Below are 18,964 nucleotides of genomic sequence, written 5' to 3' on the forward strand. Positions count from 1 at the left end.
TGCTTCAGTATACACTCAGAGTTCATCAGTTCTTTCTCTGAAAGTGGAAAGCATTTTTCATCATAGGTTCTTTGGATTGGATCACTGTGTTCATCAGAGTAGCATGTCCTTCATAGTTGATCATCCTTTAATGTTGCTATTACTTTGTAAAATATTCTCCTGGTTCTGCTCACTTCACTTTGCATGAGTTTGTGTAAGTCTTCCTAACTATCTTTCCAGACTCACTTTGTTCCCCTTCCCATACTCTGTGATCCAGGAAAATTGACCTTCTCTTTATTCTACACATGATACTCCATCTCCCTTCTCCTGCCTTCACGTGGACCTACCCCGATACGTGGGATGTTTTCCCTCCTTACTTCTTGCACATGGTCTCTCTCTCACTGATGATGTTATTGGCCTTTTTCAAAAACAAAGGAAGATGAGGAAGCTAGATGGTGCAGTGGATAGAGCTCTGCCTTTGAAGTCAGGAGGACCTGACTTCAAATCCAGACTCAGACACTTGACACTTATTAGCTGTGTGACCCTGGGCAAGTCACTTAACCCTGATTGCCAAAGCAAATGAAAAAAAAAAAGAAGTACAAAGGAAGAACAATTCTAACTTTTAAAATACTTCTCAAGCACCATTTTTTACACAGAGAGTTTCCAGAGCCTCCCAAATGCTAGTGTGCTCCCTCTCAAGTTGTCTTGTATTTAACAACTGTGTGCATGTCTATACTTATTTGCTTTATACGTATGCTGTGTATATATTTACATATGTATCTGTCGTCTCCCCCAATAAAATGCAATTTCTTTTTAGTAGGGATTGTTTCATTCTTTGTACTTGTATTCCCAGCACTTAGTAAAATTCCTGTCACATAGTACTTTAAAAAAATAATTTTATTGTTAATTTATGAAATAAAAAAGCGTTTGTAAAACATAATAAAATAAAAAGACTATCACAATGAAACTGCAAATCTATTATGTACAACTTTCTATTTCTCCTAAATATACAATAGTTATCATGTAAGATTTTTTCTTTTTTTTTCCTTCCCCCCGTACCCTAGATTACCTAGAGGCTACCCTTAGACACAAATATGCATGTATACATGTATGTGTGTGTGTGTGTGTGTGTGTGTGTGTGTGTGTGTGTGTAATGTAAAATCATTTTATGCAAACTTCTATTTATCACTTCTTTCTCTGGATGCAGATAGTGTCTTCCTTCATAAGTCCATTGCAGTTAATTTGGTATTTCGATTGTTGGGTCTGCTTTAAGAAAATATTTAAAAGCAATATCATTTACATATGGATTATTAGTTTGCTAAAACGTTAAAAATGTTTGTTGTCTGAAGTAAATTAAAAAATATCCCTTGCAATGTCATTAGGACTATCAATTAACTTTGTGTGCTTTAAGTAGAAAGGAACCTAGGTCAAATGACCACCTACTCTTAATTATCAGAGTACTGAAGGAGTGAATTTTACCATAGGTATGATTTTTCATGATAACATGCCCCAAAAATGAGTTTATAAGTGATCTGTCTCTTCAACCTGATTTTCCCCTCCAAATTTTCATACACTTATTTTATCCCCCAAATCATTCTTAAGGACAGATACGGTGTTTATATATCTTTTTCTATCTCATTACATTACCTGGGAGAGATGATTCATTGCAGACCTCTACTCAAACTCTTAAGTCCTGATTATTTTATAACCTCCATTATGATTCTATAAGGTATAATGATTTTTAGCAATTATTTTAATATGTTCATCTAGTAATAATATTTAATCACCTAACAATAGGTAAAAGAATAAGCAATGTATTAATCCATATTTTGCATAAGTCACGTAGGAACATAGATCCTAATTGAAGGGTCCTATAATAGGCCCCACGCTTTAAAGTAACGCTCATTATTTGTTTGTAGGGATCTGTAGGACGTTGAGGACCACAGGCTCTTCATGAGGCTTCACTGATGGGCAAAGGCCCCTCTCGGTGTTAGTACATGTGCAGAATATCCTGGCTGGGTTCTCCGACCACGGACCTTGCACCCCCCAATCAGCAGAACTCTGATACTAGGCAAGCTCAAACTATAAAACAATGTTGCTAGCTCAAGCACAGTCAGCTCTAGCACAAAGATGTATCAAGTATTGCTAGTTCATGTATCAAGTATTGGGAACATCCGGGAACAAGCAGTACATGGTGTTTTACGGGAACAGCAAGGGAGAAGGACACAGCCAGGACAATGTTGCACAGAAATGTACTTGTTGTTAAGGACTTGTTGATACTTTAATTGGTATTCGAATGAGAAAAATTCTAGGTGTTGCCTACTGGTAAAGATATGTAAACCTTGTTGCTTTGTTCGCTGTTACATTGGGGTATGTTCCCATGAGTAAAAGATATAAAACGCTGAAAGCAGGACCAGCGGGGAGTTGCTTACCCCCTTGAGACATGACTGAATAAACCTTTTGAAACTACATCTCTCTGTCGACTCCGGGACACCAGAAGACTGCAGGTGAGTATGACCCAGGCAGCCCTCCTCAAGTAAGGAGGACGTCACACTTGTTTACCAGCTATGGAGCTTACTTGCATAACCACAAGAATGCTGATGCAGATATCTCCATCCCATTTTGCTCAAATTCCATGACCAAATCAAGTGTGGGTGGTGGTATGGTTTGGAAAGTCCCCCTTCAATATGTTCTTGGAGCATATGTACAGCTTATACCATCTCTTCTTGCCTAACCTGAGGATGAGCCCATCCATTTTGTGACCACCTAGTCAGCAGAGATAATACTTGCTTCACCAACTAGTGACCCTGCTGACATATCATTTTTACTTATTTTAGCTTATTATCTATATGTCAACCAATGGAATTCTGTATTTTGTGTAGTTGCTTTAGAATGTCTAGGTAGTAAAATTGGTATCAAACCCTATAAAAATAGGATCCTGGAAGGAGGGGGTCATCTCAGATGAGAAGGAAGGTCTGAGATTCACTTCATTAGAGGGGGCCAGCTCCCTTTAATAAAGTGCTTTGGTTCAGAGCTCTGCCTCAGTTTCTCTTTTAGTCATCCAGGGTGACTTTTGTCCCCAGAAGCAATACTGGTAGTTCTCAACATCATTTCCCAGTTCATCTGAGATTTTCTTAAGGGACTAAAAATAAGTACTAAGGGTAGAACTGTCTGATTTGTCAACAATATCTCCATCAAAATAAAGGATTTACTTCATTTGAGCTCCTAATTACAATGCAGAGGAATAGTTAATAAGTACTTAATAACTTATTTACTAGTCAGAAATGAGCTGTTAAGTAGATTGCCCTGGCAAGTAGACCCCCTTCACTGATAAATTCATCACCTTGATCCCGTGAAATATTAAGGGAATAAGTCATTATGTCCAGTATTCTAGGACCTTTTATGGCCAAAATAAATTCATATCCTTTAGATGTCTTACAAAAGCTATGCCCAAAAATATCAGTGGAGGCTGAAGAACCAAAATTATCTTCCATGTTTCAAAGATTATCCCAGAAATATGATTCTTTATAAATCAGAAAGAAATGGCTATAAATCTGGTAAACAATGTGCATCTGTGAAAATAGATATATTCTTTCTCCCTTGATCAACTCTTGAAAATAATGTATTGATTTCTTATGGTAATTCATTCCATGCAATTAACCATGTGGACCTGATAGGCTGAAAGCATGACTCTGCCACTAGGAATCCTGGACACCTAAGTAAGAATTTGAATGAGGGGAAAAGGAAGGGAATGATTATTTATTAAAATGCCTACTATGTACCAGCCAGTATGCTGAGTACTTTACAAATCTCTCATTTGAGCCTCAGAACAACACTGGGAGGAATCTTTTATTATTTTCCCACTTTATAGTTGAAAAAGCTGAGGTGGAGGGAAGTGATTTGCCCATGGTAATGCAAAAGGATCTGTGGCCAAATTTGAAGTCAAATGCTCCTGACCCAGTACTCTATCTACTGTGCCACTTAGGTGTCTATAGCTAGCAAGCAGTAAAAATGTTTTGAAGTCACCTAAAAATAATCAGAACTTAGCTAAAGTTATTAACAATTCCATGTGCTAGTATACAATTTCTAGTTGCTTTAGTGTTCTCTGTCATGGAACATTTCCTCAAGCTTTTATGAATTGCATACAGTAGATGTTTCATAAGCATATGTGGAATGAATCAGTTAGACCCTGGGTTTGTTTTATGACTTAGCCATGCATTTGTTGCTGCTAACGTGGGAAACCCTGGTGGTAGACAATAGCTCTTCACAGATAAAATTTATTCAGAGTAGCAAAGATTGCAAATTGCAAATGGTAGTCCTATGCACTGAGACTCAAAAGAACACTGTCCACTCTGTTAGGCTGAATCAATTGCATGACCGAGCTCATTACACAGTCTCTATTATTTTTAGACACCTAGTCTTGAGACTGCTTACTTGACCCTGAATGATGAATCCTGATGAAGCCTAGAATCAGGAGTTTGCTAGAGCCAACTCTAATGAGCTAAGGTCAATTATTAAATTTTCAGCATGGGCTTTTACACCTTAGAAATCAGGAAATGCTGTATACCATGGTGTCTTGATTTTGTTCATTGTCTAGACTTAAGAAACTACTAACAACACTAAACTTAAAAATATGCACTTTTTTTTCATCTGGAGAGCATGATTGTTAAACATTTACCAGCATACACCCCTGTTTTGCTCTATAGACAATGCTTAAGCTCAGTAGGAATACAGTAAAAAGTTCAGGAAATGAAATCATAACCAGACTCAGCCTGGGGACTATAGGATGATACTAATACTGATGATGATGATGATAGTGGTGGTGGTGATGGTGGTGGTGATGGTGATGGTGATAATATGATATTAATAATAATAACAACAATAATAATAATAATAACTGTAATTTATATAATGCCTTAAGGTTGTAAAGTACTATACATCCATCATCTCATTTGAGTCTCATTAGGAACCTCTCATATTCCAGGAATATTTTCTGATTTTGGTCTCCTTTTTGCTTGGTGCTTGATTCATTAAGTATAAACACTTCAACATTTCAAGCACCTTTAATTTCAGTAATATGAGCACTCCCTCCTCCAGGACCATCCCTTTACAACTCAGTAGGCAATCCTCAAAAGTTTATGTGACCAAAACACTCACTATCCTGCAGCCAGCCTGCAAAATGCCTCACTAATGTGTGTCTAAACTTGTCTTCAAATGGAAATCACCAAAGTTCCAGCTTGAAAAAGTTATAACTTTGTCAGTGATCATTGACTGCACTAATCACAGTGATTCCATGCTTCTCTGCTAGAAAATCTTCATGTTTGTCCTGTTGGTCCTCTGATACCCAGGACCCCTTTTGCTTCCCCTTGTCAGAAGATCCATATATTTCCTTTCCTCAGTATCCCTAAAGGATCTTAGGGAACAAGGAAATTTCAAAGGAAACTAAAAGACTAGAAATGCAAGATACACCAATAGGAGTTTTCAACAAGTCAGGAATCCACTAGGAAAAAGCAAGAGGTGGGAGGTGATGTCAGAGGTAAAAGGTGAGTCTAAACTAGAAATTCACAATAAGTGGCTATGGTACAGTTTAGGTTCCTTGTAAAAGGCAGCACAGTACCTGACACAAAGAAGGCATTTAATAAATGCTTGTTGATTAATTCATCCAATTGTCAGTCTGTAAGAATTCATAGGCATATCTTGGGGTATTTACCTGGTGTGCCTGGGCACAGACTATTGTGCCAATGACTTTCTTTTGTGGTGAACACAGGTAGCCAGGAGAATATCTGTGTCTTCATGGATATTCAGTGTCTTCACAGATATGTAATATCTTTATAGACACAGAATGTTTTCAAAATTTAGTGATTTAGCTAAAGATATCAGTTACTTCATGTAATGATATAAAATGTCTGGTTGTTCTGATCTCCTAAAGTGAGGATGAGCTCACTAAAATGACTGTATTTTAAATGTAGTAGGTACCTTGGACCCTGAGAACACAAAAAGGAGCATCTGAGGACTCAGGTTTCTGTAGGTATGTTGCCCATGTACTTATGGCTTCCTACTTCTGCTCCCCACTCACTTCCCCTATAGGGCTTCCACAAAATTCTGGTGCTACAGGAAGAAGGAGGCCTCTTTACTCATTCAATCATCACATAGTCTAGCATCTATCTGTGACCTACTTACAGACTGTTCTTTGACACTGCCTTGGTCTCAGCACTTCTGCGTGGTGAAGCCCAGTGCTTGTTAGGGTCAGAAAAGCTGATTACCCCATTCTGCCCTTTCTCAGGAGGCTGCCACTCCTGTTGTCTATAGCCAGGTCATGGAAAAACTAATTGTTTCCTTCACCTTTAACTCTTCTGACCATTTTGTTATCTATGACTCAATACATAATTTGTGGTCCAGGAAATCTAGTTGATACAAGGAAAGAAGATAAAAAAGTTAAAATTTTAGATTTTAAAAGACACCAGCTCTTCTTACAGATAGTAATATTCCACTGCTGACTCTTCATGACAAAGTTCAGTGCTGGAGGAATTGGGTCCAGTTGGAAATGTGTATTTTTAGCCAAGAAGGAAAAGCTTGTGTTATCAGCACAACAGGATATTAATAATAGAAGGTTGTTCCATGTTTTAGGATAGCCAAAGTACTGATACATGTTTGACAATCAGCTCTGTGGGGGAGAAATCTATATGCAATACACTTTTAGCTTTAATTTTCATTGTTAATATTTTCTCTATTATTTTCAGTCTAAATAATCAATGAAATCAATAAAACCAAACCTGGATTTCTAGGAATTGCTTATTTCTGAGGTATAAGTGCTCACAATGAAAATTTAACAATCAGCTCTCTCAACCTCATAGGGTCCGGCTCCAATATATCAGTGGAAGTGGTTTGATTAAAAGAAGCCATTGTAAAGTTTTCGTTTTTTAAATTAAGTTTTGTTGTTGTTCAGTTGTGTTCAGTTTTGTCTGACTCTGGATCCCATTTTTTGTTTTGTTTTGTTATTGGCAAAGATACGGGAGAGGTTTGCTATTTCCTTCTCCAGTTCATTTTACAGATGAGGAAACTGAGGCAAACTAGGTTAAGTGATTCACCCAAGTCACATAGCTACTAAGTATCTGAGGCCAGATTTGAACTCAGGAAGATGAATCTTCCTGAAGCCAGGCCCTGCATTCTATCCACTACTTTACCTAGCAGCCAAAATAAGTTTAGTCATTAATTTAAAGAATAAGATTATTTAAATTATAGTTTCTTGAATTCGATAAATAAAATAGTTTTTTTATAAATTAATATTCAGAATGTGTTCACCTTTTTAAAATAATAAAATTATCTGAGTACACATTTTAATGAAATGAGCTATTCATATGTACACAAGAGTTCAGCATTGGGTAAAAGAGGAGGAGTCTAGCTAGACAGAATTGATAGGTTCAAGTTTTTATTCTCAAAGACCTCATAAGTCTAAGGCCACAAGCTACCTATTTCTCTTCTGATTCATTGAAACCTTTATCAATTAGAGAGTCCCTTTTCCCCTTTCCTCCCACCTTCATTAACCCCAAGGGAATCTACAAGCCAATACATTTGATCGAAGTAGAACGTCCTTTGTGTTGACAACACTTTCCTTTACTTCAACGAAATTTAGAGGATTTTACTGGGACAGAGCCCAAGTATTTCCACTCTAACTATTGCCAACAAGAGTACAGTCACCAGTTTTGGGATTCAGCTGACTGACTTTTACAGGCTTCAGCCCTAGAGACTTTTACCAAGTGTTTGAGAGAATATTATAGGCAAATGCATCTTAATCCATAAAACAGACAGAACTTTCTTAGAAAAAGAGATGTATTTAATGAGGAGCAGAAAAAATGGACTATAGGGGAAAATTCTAGTTCAAAACATATAAACCTAGTAAAAATGATTTCCACAAATTGAGGATATGATGTTTAGCAATAATTCCAGAGACATTATTACAAAAACATTCTTGCAAGTGGAATTAGATTACTTTTTCTCATGCCAGCATCTTCTCCATCCTCCAGGAAAGAAAATCAACATGCTGAGAAAGAAAGCTCCCACCTTTGGTATGGAACCAGAGAAAGAAGGACAACTATATCCAGGCACTCCTCTGCCCTGCAGATAAGAGAAGACATCAATAATCATTTTTTTAAAAATCAGCACATATTTATCAAACATTTACTCTGTGCCAGGCAAAAGGGAGATAGTCTTTGCCCTCAAGGAGCTTACATCCTACAATGGGGTTGAGGGGAAGATACAATATGTATGCAAGTAAATAAATGAAAAATATGCACAAAATAGATAAAGAGTGATTTGGGGTACTCATCAAATGGAGAATGGTTAAACAAATTTTGGTTCTTTAATGGAATGGGATATCACTGCTCCAAAAGAACCAGTAAACATGAAAAAGCATATGAAGCATATGAAATCATATTTGAACTGCTACAAAATTCATTAAGCAGAGTCAGTTAAACAATATACCAATGACTTTCACCAAGAAAATGGAAACAAACAAGAAAAATAATAGAAATTGACTGTGATGTAATTACTATCACCAAGTTTGGCCCCAAAGAGCAGACAGGAAAAAATATGCTGCCTTTCTTTCCTTGCAGAATATGGATGTGAAATATTGTATATACCCTCAGACTCTGATGATATGTTGGTTAGTTTGTACAAATAGCTTTTGGTATTATTTTGTTTTTTCTTCTCACTTTTTGGGGTTTCGTCTTGTTTTAATAAGATAAAGACTTAGTCAGAAATGATGGTGACATAAAGACAAAAGAAATCAATAAACTTTTTTGAAAAACTAATTTTGAAGGAATAGCAAGTTGTACATAATAGATTTGCAGTTTCATGTGCAATCATTTTTTTTCTATTCTGCTATGTCATAGAAATGCTTGTTTTATTCCATAAATTAAAAATAAGATAAAGAATTTTTTTTTAGAAAAGAAAAACTAATTTAGGAGAGCACTAACACCTGGGAGAATGAGGAAATTTGTCTCAGAGGAGTTGGGATTTGAGTTCAAACTTTAATGGAACTAAAGATTCCAAAAGGTGAAGATGAGGAGAGAGAATATTCTAGGCACGGGGAAAGACTCTGCAAGGGCAAGGCTAGAAGATAGAATGTCATGTATGGGGTACAGGAAGTAGGTCAGTTTGGCTGGAACGCAGAAGACATGAGGTAGAATAATGCATAATTGGCTTGAAAAGATAGTCTAGTGACAGATCACAAATGGAATATTTTTAAGACAAAAGAGCACAAAAGTCTAATCTCGTGGGTATTCTTTTAGGTCCTTCACACATATTCTGGTCTAGTTAGGTCATATTATTACCTGCTTTATTGCTAGAGCTTATATAACCAGCTCCTCAGCTCTTTCTGAGGGATAAAAGTAAAATGTCACTTTCAACTTTTCAGTTTAGAAAGTCAAAGATCTACATATTCCAAATGAAACACATTTTTGGACAGGGAGTTTGCCAGAATTTGTTTTGCTTGACTATGTATGTTAATTACAAGGGTTTTGCTTTTGTTTATTTTTGATCTCGAGGTAAGTATCAGAGAGAGAAAAAAATATATATTTATTAATTGAAACAATTAATTAAAAAGAAAAGCCAAAGATATAGGCAGATCTTGTGGTCACTTGGTGGGAGAGGAGAAATGTTACTTTTCTAAAAAGTGACAAGTAAGTTCTAAGTCAAAAAAAAGTCCTCTGTTAGCAAAAGAATAGTTGCCTCCTCATTGTGAATTGATCCAATCATTCTAGAAAACAATTTGGAATTATGCAAAAGAAAGTGACTAAAATATCTATATCCTTTGACCCACAGATTTTTCTGTTAGGTAGGTAGGTAGACACCCCAAGAAATCCAGTGACAAAAAGTAAGTTTCCCTGTACACCTACATGTTTGTAGCAGCACTTTTTGTAGTAGCAAAGAATTGTAAACAAAGTAGGTCTCCATTAATTTGGTAATAGTTGAACAAGTTGTAGTACTTGAATATCAAGAGAAGTCAACAAACATTTATTAGGCACCTACTACTACATGCCAGGCAATGTGTTGAGGATACAAAGAAAAGCAAACATAGTTCCTCCTTTCAAAGGGTCACAGTCTAATGAAGAAAGAATACAACATGCAAGCAAATACGTACATAAAAGACATATAAAAATAAATTAGAGATGATCTCAGGGGAAAGACATTAGAATTTAAGAAGACTGTGAAAGTCTTCAAGCAGAAGGTGAGATTTTAGCTTGGACTTTGAGGAATTCAGAGAAGCCAAGAGATGGTGATAAAAAGGGAGACCTGTTCCAGGTCTAGGGGCAGCCAATGAAACCGTCCAGAGCTGGGAGCTGGGAGATGCTCGTCAAAGAACAGCAAAGAGGCCAGAGTCACTGGAACCCAGAGAATGTGGAGGATATTGGGAGAGAGTGAGAAATGTGTAAGAAGACTGGAAAGGTAGGAGGGGGCGAGTTTAGAAAAAGCTTCAATAGCCAAACAGATAATTATATATTTAACCCTAAGGGAAGAGTGAGCCACTAGAGTTTATTTAACAGGGTATATGTCCAGACCTGTCCTTTAGGAAGATCACTTTGACAGAAAAATGGAAGATGAATCAGAGTAGGGAGAGACTTTTGGCAGGTAGTATAACCAGCAGGCTACTGCAGTTGGTTCAGGCATGAGGTAGTGAGGGTCTGTGTGAGGGTGGTGGCAGTGTCAGAGAAGAGGTGCTACAGATTGGATTTGGAAGATGGGAAAGAATGAAGTGTCAAGCATGAAACCTTTGTTTTGAGCCTGAAATATGATGTCCTCAACAGTACAAAGGTAATTAGGAAAAGAGGAGGTTTTGGGGTAAAGGTAATGAATTCAGTCTTTGATACATTAAGTTTAAGGTGTCCACAGGACATCGAATTCAAGATGTTATACTAGAGGTCAGAATAGAGGTTAGGGATGGATAAGTAGATCTGAGAATCATAAGCATAGAGATGATAATTGAGTCAATGGAAGCTGACATGATCACTGAAAAATATAGGGGGATTGGACAGTCTTGGATAATCCCACAGTTAGTGGGCATGATTTGAATGAAGATCCAGCAAAGGAGATAAAGAAACAATGACCAAAGAGGTAGGAGAAGATCCAGGACAGAGAAGAGTCATAAAATCCTAGAGAGAAGAAACTGTACAGGAGAAGAGGGTAATTGACAGTATAAAAGAGAGAGGTCAAGGATGAAGAGTAAGAAGAGACTATTATCTTTGCCAATTAAGAGATCATTGGTAACTTTAGAGAGAGTAGTTTCAGCTGAATGATGAGATCAGAAACTAAACTGCAGAGAATTAAGAAGAGAGTGAGAAGAGAAGGAAAAGAGAAAACGATTTTAGATGTTCTTCTCAGGGAGTTTAGCCAAGACAGGAGAGATATAAGACAATAATTAGGTGGGAATGGATTGATCAACTGCAGGATTTTTTAAGAGTAGGAGATATATGGACATGTTTATAGGTAGTAGGATAGCAGCCAATAAAAAGGAAAAAAAATAAAGATAGATGGAGTAATATGCTGGAGAAGATGGGATGCAATGGGATCACTTCTGCATGTAGAAGGGTTTACCTTGACAAGTAGGTCCATCTCTTCATATGAAAGAGGGATGAAGGAGACAGGCATCTAAATGATGTGAGATGAGAAGGAAGGGAGAGAGGTAGATCTTGGCAAAGGGTCCCAATTTTTTCAGTGAAATATGAATCAATGTTCTCATCTAAGAAGTTTTCAAGAAGGAAGAGCCATGAAATATTTGAGGGGAAATGAAAAATTTGGAAAAGGCACTATGGTGAATGGGTTAGTGAATAGAGTAGGGAGCTAAAAAAGGATCATCTTTCACAACAAAGGCCTAGTTGAGATTATGTAATATAAAATCTTAGTGGACCTAGTCATCATGGTTTCATAGCTTTCCCCTGCTTCTTTCAACATTAGAAGGAATAAATGCAGCAGATGACAGGAGTACTCCAAGGTTGAGGCTTATAGGGGCAAGATCAGTGAGAAGTAAGGGGACAAGGGACTTAATAGAAGAAAACAATGGAGGATTTAACTGATTCACCAATGGGTCAAGATGGGGAATGAAAGCATAGTGAAGGAGTGTAATATAATATTAGTACAATATTAAAAGAGGTAATTAATATGATGAATACAAATAAAACTTATATGAACTGATAAAATGCCAAATAAGCAGATCCAGGAAAACAACAAATACAAATGACTACAACAATGTAAATGGAGAAAAACAATACCAAAACATTGGAAACTGAATACTGCAAAATCATAACAACCCAACCTTGCCTGCAAAGAAAAGACAAGAAAAGGTACCTCCATCCCCTCCTTGAAGACGTAAGAGATTAAGGGTATAAAGGTCTGTATACCATATGTTAGATTTGCTGAACTCTTTGCCCTCTTTTAGGGGGGTTTAGAGGGGTGGAGGCAAATGTAGATTATGTAAAATTAAAAGCTATCAATAGAAATTGATTTGTTTGAAAAGAAAGTTGTCTCTTTTATTGAGTTTCATTATTGTTCCTGGTGAAAATTACTGTTTCGGCAAGAATCAGGAGGAGAGAGAGAAGAGAAGTATGTATAACAATGGAGATCTTTGACAACAATATTTAGAAGCACAGCTAAATAACTAGGCCCCTGACTAGGCTCTTTTTTTTTAATTTCAGGTAGTCTAATAATTTTTAGAATATCTCTCCTGGATCTATTTTCCAGGTCAGTTGTTTTTCCAATGAGATATTTCATATTGTCTTCTATTTTTTTTTCATTCTTTTGGTTTTGTTTTATATTTTCTTGATTTTTCATAAAATCATTAGCTTCCATTTGCTCCAATGTAATTTTTTTTTCAACGAAAGACAAGGTTTATTAGAATGTTCGTCATATTGGCCACACTCTTAAGGAGTCTGAACATTAGTGAGCTATTGGCTGGATTTTAAGAAGAATCTAAGCCATTGCTTGATTTTGAGAATCTGAAGATTATAAGAATCTGAGCAGTGGCTAGATTTTAAGAATCTAAATACCTTAATGGAGACAAGAGGGCCCTCATATACAAGGACTATGGGAGGGATCTAGGAGTGGCCTAGTAGTCTATGAGGTAATACAATTCCAGGAACTTGGACCAGAGCCAAGGAAGAATTGAGCCTAGATAGGATTAAGGGTGGGAAGTGGCCAGGGACCATAGGGAGGTAAAACAATGGAGGGCTAAGCTAGGTTAAGGGTAACAAAATTGGGAGATTAGGTGTAGCCACAATGAAAGCCCAGTTGATGGGATTATAGCCTCAGGAAAATGCCAGAAATATGGCCATGTGGGAAAATCCAGGGTTTTCCCTTTTTGGGGTCTAGCTCCCATCATCATTACCCCCTCAAACAAATGGGACACAAATTCTTTGGGGGTAAGGGGTGAAGGTCTCAGCTTTTGAAACTGCTTCATGCTGGCAAGGGGTGTAGAGGTGTCGCTGCCTCAGGGGGGTCCCAAAGAGGAGGTTGACTGGAACCAAGTACTAGCTGCATCCAAGGAACAATAGGGGGGACATTAGCTGGTACCCACTGATTGGTATCAACTATAGGTGAATGGTCTGTAGTCTGGAAGACACAAATCTGACAGAAAAGACTTCTGGCCCAGATACAAAGCAGGGACTAGATTTAGGGCCCAAATATGAAAGGATAAAACATCCTTAGCTCTGTTTGAATTCAGAAAATTCAGTTTTCCAACCATGCCTTATCAAATCCACCTCATAGCCAGACTCAGGAATAGCCAGGTGGGTAACATTCCCTTTCAAAGGAACATAATGGGAAAGCCAGGAAGATCTTGTCTTAGACTGAGGCTAAAATTGTCCTCTCAGCTTTTCCTAATGCTGACTTCCCACCAGTATCACCTTCTCTGAGTAGCTTGTGGCATTTCTCTCAGGTGGTGGATTATTGATTATCAATGAATTATGATCCATCAGACAACTCAAAATAAAATCCTATGAGCTTTCAATTCAAACAGCAAATTTCACTAATCACAGCTTGCAAAAAACTTTTCCAGGATTTACATCTGACTTAAATTTGTCCTGGTGTAAAAAGCCAATTATTAGAGATTTCTATACATTTGCAAATTATTAGCAAGCCATAAGCCAAATAAGCTTTTTGACTAGTTCACACATTAAAACAATAATGAACAATAGCCAAATTATTTTAGCAGTAACCAAATTATGAAAAGTTGTTTGACATAACTAATACAAAAAGTTCACCAATTTGAAACTTGAAACAAACCCATTACCAATCAGGTGACTTCAGTTTTGTTAAATGCATTTCCAAATTACTTTACACAGAGTATCAACATCTCATCATTAACAGTCAAAATGACAAATTTAAAGGAGCCTGCTTACCCAAGTTCAGAGACCAGCTGCATTGCCTTGAGCAGGATGTGCTGAAGCTGGGTGATGTTTCTAGGCAAAAGTTGCCCTAGGGCACAAGGGTAGCCAGTGGGGGCCATGCTGTAGCTGCTGCCCCTTCCCCCTCCTTCCTTTCCCAGTTGGGGGAGGGTAAAATCAAAGGTGAGAAGTAAAGGGTGAAATTTTCTTGTCCTATGAGAGTGATTAACAGATACCCTCTTGACTTAAGTGAGGGAGTAACAGAAAAAAGGACCAGGGTTGTAAGGAGGAGTTCCAAACTGCTTAATGATCAATCAGAAAACCTCCAGAATCTACCAAGATATTTTTAGCTGTTCTAACTTTTCCTTGTAACCTCCATGAAGGAGGATTCAGGGGTGTAGCAAGAAGGGAGTAAGTAAGCCTCAGGGAACCAAAAAGCAACTACAGTTTTCCCCAATTCTCTAGCACCAAGAGAATTAAAAGAATTGGGCATACACTCCAAGATAGGGTGTCCATCCTTGTCCTCTATGCTGTGGAAGGTGTACCAATAGCCTCAAGTTGACCCAGTGGACCAAGAGCCTAAGAGTGTCAGGCCTCATAACTGTCTGCCCAAAAAGTACCTTCAAGCCTTTGTGCTTGGAGAGTGACCTCAACTGCAGAGCAAGAAAAGGGGGAGGGGAAGGTTTATGCACCTTCCAGTCTTGGCTGGAGAAGAACTTGGGGTCAGGAAGTTTCCTCGTATGGGCCACCAAAATGTTGAGGTTTAGTGGTTTAGGGGTTCTGGGACCCCAAAATCACAACATGTGGGTCTTTCCCAAAAGAATTTGACCTAAGCCTTCTTTTAGCCAAAGACCAGATTTATTAGAATATCCCTCATATTGGCCAGACTCTTAAGGAGTCTGAACATTAGTGAGCTATTGGCTAGATTTTAAGAATCGGAGCAGTGGCTAGATTTTAAGAATTTAAGCCTCCAATCTAATTTTTAAGGAATTGTTTTCTTCAGTGATCTTTTGGACTTCCTTCTTCATTTGGCCAGTTCCGCTTTTGAAGGCATTCTTCTCCTCATTGGCTTTTTGGACCTCTTTTGCCATTTGGGTTAGTCTATTTTTAAGGTGTTATTTTCTTTGCTATTTTTTGGGTCTCCTTTAGTAGGCTGTTGACTTGTTATTCATGATTTTCTTGCATTACTCTCATTTCTCTTCCCAATTTTTTCTCTACTTCTCTTATTTGCTTTTCAAAATCCTTTTTGAGCTCTTCCAAGGCCTGAGACTGATTCATATTTTTCTTGGAGGCTCTGGATGTAGGAGCTTTGATTTTGTTGTCTTCTTCTGGTTATGTGTTTTGATCTTTTTGTCAGCAAAGTAAGATTCTACAGTCTGAGTTTTTTCCATTGTTTGTTCATTTTCGCAGCCAATTACTTGAGTTTTAAACTCTTCATTAAGGTCTTTGTTAAGCTCTGCTTCCAGTGTGGAGGATGTACTGTCTCAAACATCAGGGATTTTGTGTAGCTGTTTTCAGGAATACTTCTAGGGACCTGTAAATTTTCAGTTCTTCCAAGGTGGTATGATCAAAGGAGAGGTGTTTTCTCCTCTCCTGGCCTGTATTCTGGTCTGTGAGTGACCACAAGCACTCTTTTCTATCTTGAAACTGTGAGAATGATTCCACAAGCTCTGCCACAGGTTTCACCAAACCAGCACTCCTCCTTGCCCCAGGGACTGCCACCCAGGACTGTGACCCAGATCCAAGCATTAGTAAAGCAAAAGAATCCTGCCTCAGTGCCAGCAAAGAGATCCCTTCAACCCCCATCTGATCAGCCACTTGATCCCCTTACCGTCTGTGGCCCAAGAGCTCCAGAGGCAGCCACTGCCACAGCTACCATGCCGGAGCTATGGGCAGACCACTCTTCTCTCTCACCCAGGTCTAACAGACCTTTCCTACTGACCTTCCAAGTTGTCTTTGGATTTTGTGGGTTGAGAAGTCTGGAAACCACCACAGCTGCCAGTGATTCAGTCCCCTGATGGTTGCTACTGGTTTGCTGGGGTCTAGTCTGTGCTGGTGAGTTTTGCACTAGACTTCACTCCTCTCTCAGACTGTTGCTAGGTGCAACAGACCTTTCCTGTTTACCTTCCAGATTTTCTTGGGCTAGAAATTTGTTTCTTTCTGTCATTTTGTGGGTTTTGCTGCTCTGGAATTTGTTTAGAGTCATTTTTACAGGTATTTGGAGGAGTTTAGGGGAGAGCTCAAGAAAGACCCTGCTTTATTCAGCCATCTTGGTTGTACCCCAACCCTTGCCACTGTAACTTCTTTTTGGTTAAGTAGAGAATCTTTTTACTGAATCTTCAGTGGCTAGATAAGGGTTTTATGCTTATTAGGCCTATAATAAATGAGTGTTGGATGGATGAATAAACAGTTCAATTGAAATTGGTATTAGAAATTACTCTTATGTATTATAAAAAATAAACATAAACACATTATTATCAGAATGCACTTTTGTTTAGGGCAGGCAAATAAAAGAACATAAAGAAAACATCAGCCAAATCTTTTTGGGGATTAGCACACATATACTAGAATGTCTTCTTGGAAAATGCTGGTATCTATAAAGGGAAATCATATATCATCACCAACAAAAGGCACAAAACAAAAAAGCAAGTTGGAATTTGAAGACATGTAGCATGGGAACTGAGGAAGCCTAATTTGATACTTGTAAGTTCTATTGCCATGCTCATTACCTCTGACTGAAAAGGTTCTATGACAAGGGTACCATTGTGGAGAAATTCCCTACCTGTTGTTGAGGACATAGCTATGATAAAGCAGGAAGTTATCATTGAAAAATGTGGCATTAGGAATATTTGTGGCTGATAAACAGGTTATGACTGCCTTTGTCTACCCCAGTGTCATTCTAAGCAGCATGAAAGTAGAATACTATCTCTACCTGATGGGCATACAGGATACCTGTGAATGCAGATAATGAGAAATATCTGTGTCCACCCAGAAAAATAGAAACCCCAGAGAATTATGTAGCTTTATCATTATTTTTTGTTTGAAGAGCCCAGTGATGCATTTATCCCTTCCCACACATTGCCACCTACCATGTCCCTTGAGAGACTGTCAGTGAAATAGAGACTAGAGTTAATATGTCTGGGTTTATGGCTTAGAAAATGAGGCCAATATTACTTGACTGCTCCCTAATGGTTTCTAAAAAGACCTCCTTTTTAATATGCACATTTGCAATTATGGCCCTTTGGTTTTCAATAGTATCTTTCATCTCAGAATGACAAAGCATGCTAGCTACTTCCATTTGTGAAACCTTACTGAAGGGAAGGGTCCTGTGTAGCACAGGCTCTTGAGAAGGGTAGGTGGGGATATGGAGAGACTTGTGACTTCTCCCAGGTTAAAAGTAATTTCACCTCTAAGGACTATCTATGTCTTAAATGGGAACTTGGGCCCTTTCAGAAAGTAGATCAGTGTTAGTGGGCTGACTGGATGATCCCATCAGTAACTCTAAGAAGCAGCAGTGAGCAGACCCAATAGTGGCAACCATTCCATATGTGACCAAAAATCAACCCATTTGCTAGCTTCGGGTTAGGTACCAAATGTTGTCCTCAAAGAGTTATGGCATACAGGGCTAGAAGTCTCTAATTCAACCCCCTCTTTTTATAGAGGAGAGTGCTGAGGACCAAAGAGGTGAATTGACTTTCCCAGAGTTGTATAACTCAGGCAGCGAAGTGGCTCAAATCTGGCCCAAGATACTTACTAGCTATGTGATCCCGGTCAAGTCACTTAACTTTGTCTGCCTCAGTTTCCTCATCTATAAAATAAGCTGGAGTGGGAAATGGTAAACCACTCCAGTATCTTTACTAAGAGAAAACCCCAAAATGGGGTCATAAAGAGTCAGACACAACCAAAACAAATGAACAACAATAATATACCCATATGGGTAGCACTGTCATGACTCAAACTTAAAGTCTATGATTCTAAATCAGGAGTAGGGTATGTGTTTTAATCAATATATCACAAGATCATATATTGGCAACTATACATTCTAAATGATCATCTATAGAAATGTCATTGCCTCTTTATATTTTCACTCTAAGTTTGTGGATAAAGTTTTTGCAGAACTAGAAAAACAATAACCACAACAAAAGCACTAAACATTAGTGAGTCCTTGTGGTATCTGTAGACAATAGTCAGATGACTCACCATGGGGTTATTTTCTTGACAGCAAGAAAAGATTTATATGTTATACATTCACACATACATATGTATGTATGTATGTATACACACACAAATATATTATATATTTTTTCAAGGTAATATTTGTAGTGAAAAAAAAACAGAAACAAAATGTATTTCTAATAATAGAGGGATGGATAAGCAAATTAGGATCTAAGAAGTAACTGAATATTACTTTGAGCCACCTTTTTTATCTTTTAAATGGCTGTCTCCCCCCATGCCAGGAATGCTCTCACTTGTCAACAATATCTCCTACCTTCTCTTGCTTCTTTCAAGACTCAGATGAAGTCCTACCTTCTGTAATAGTTCCTTCCTGGTCTTCTCTCACTTCCTGTTCTCCATCTCCCATTGACAGTGCCTTCCCTCTGAGATTATGT

At 37.9% G+C, this 18,964-nt stretch overlaps 1 long non-coding RNA gene across 1 annotated transcript; it reads left to right on the plus strand.

Moving 5' to 3' along the window:
- Window positions 1–2,385: 2,385 nt before the first annotated feature.
- Window positions 2,386–8,457, plus strand: LOC110206424 (uncharacterized). The gene is made up of 3 exons (XR_002323912.2): window positions 2,386–2,486; window positions 5,949–6,007; window positions 8,004–8,457. It is a non-coding gene; the product is annotated as an uncharacterized LOC110206424 (long non-coding RNA).
- The last annotated feature ends 10,507 nt before the right edge of the window (window positions 8,458–18,964 follow it).

This window comes from Phascolarctos cinereus, unplaced genomic scaffold, assembly GCF_003287225.1.
Source record: "Phascolarctos cinereus isolate Bilbo 61053 unplaced genomic scaffold, phaCin_HiC Scaffold_2;HRSCAF=192, whole genome shotgun sequence".
NCBI lineage: Eukaryota > Metazoa > Chordata > Mammalia > Diprotodontia > Phascolarctidae > Phascolarctos > Phascolarctos cinereus.